Source organism: Trachymyrmex cornetzi, unplaced genomic scaffold (genome assembly GCF_001594075.2).
Source record: "Trachymyrmex cornetzi isolate Tcor2-1 unplaced genomic scaffold, Tcor1.1 scaffold1540, whole genome shotgun sequence".
Classification (NCBI taxonomy): domain Eukaryota; kingdom Metazoa; phylum Arthropoda; class Insecta; order Hymenoptera; family Formicidae; genus Trachymyrmex; species Trachymyrmex cornetzi.
The window spans coordinates 77,602-78,863 of NW_017296136.1; positions in this window are offsets into that span (position 1 = coordinate 77,602).

A 1,262-nucleotide genomic window follows, 5' to 3' on the forward strand; every position below is an offset into this window, starting at 1 on the left:
CCAATCAGAAGCGATCCGCTGTTGTGGTTTCGCGTTTTGCTGATTATTGATTGGTTACACGGTTACGCGATACGCGGTAAATACACCTCATGGGACTCCAGCCTAAGCATAACCTGCGTATTCTAGTAATTTACTAGAATACGTTATTTTTTATTTACTAGAATACGCCATTCTGAAAGCCCGCATTCACATTGAGCGTATTTCGCGGAAGATTAGAGAAATGCGGAACTAATGCAACCAATTGCTGATTAGAATTTCTGTTGTACACTCTAACAGAAATGCTAAATGAACTTACGATTGGTTTTCGTAACCTACGCTTCTCGAAAAGTACGCCTCATGGGGAAACGGTACCTTTCCATCTCCATCGCATATATATGAGCAGACGATCGAATAAATTATTAAAATCGGAAAATTTTGTGAGACCATTCTTAGGCTTATTCGACGCGTTTTTGCATGAAACGGAAGAATCTGGCAAAAAAAAACGTCGTTCTGCCTTGTGATCTGTGATATTAAGCATTAAAGTTGATGACTATTGAGGTTAGGAAATCTGTCACAGAGGCAAAATGAGGTCTATAATTGTACTGTTCCACATGGGTTTCGACTTTTCACGCGATGCAAAGGGGCGCACGACTTTTATAATTGTACTGTTGCAAAATCGAAACCCTTGTGCATTTTTTCAGACAGAATAAGCTAAAATGAGCCAGAAATTAGATTCGATGCATGGTGGTTCTTTCACGTTTCGGCGTAACAACAAAAAAGCGTAAAAAGCATAAAGTGACTAGACAGAAACTGATGTTCAAGTGAAATGATATGATTGGTAGGCACAAGTTACGCTTATGCAAGTTACGCCGCATGTAACGGCACCCTAAAGGCCCGTCTACAATACACGGAGTAAGAAGTAAGAGTAAGAAATTAACCAATCACAGTCTATTCTTCTCACATTCGACTGTGATTGGTCAATTTCTTACTCTTACTTCTTACTCCGTGTATTGTAGACGGGCCTTAAACGAAATTCATGTATCTGGTGATAACCTATATTGCTCAACAGTCAACATAAATCAACATTAACATCAGAGTTGTCACGGGTCAAAAAATAATTCTACTAAATCCCTGCTCCACAATTCACTAAAAGACCCCAAAATTCACCAAATGCGTGGATTACATTAGAGAGCCGTCAAATGCGGCGTAACTTGCGTAAACGTAACTTGCGCCTACCAATCATATCATTTCACTTGAACATCAGTTTCTGTCTAGTCACTTTA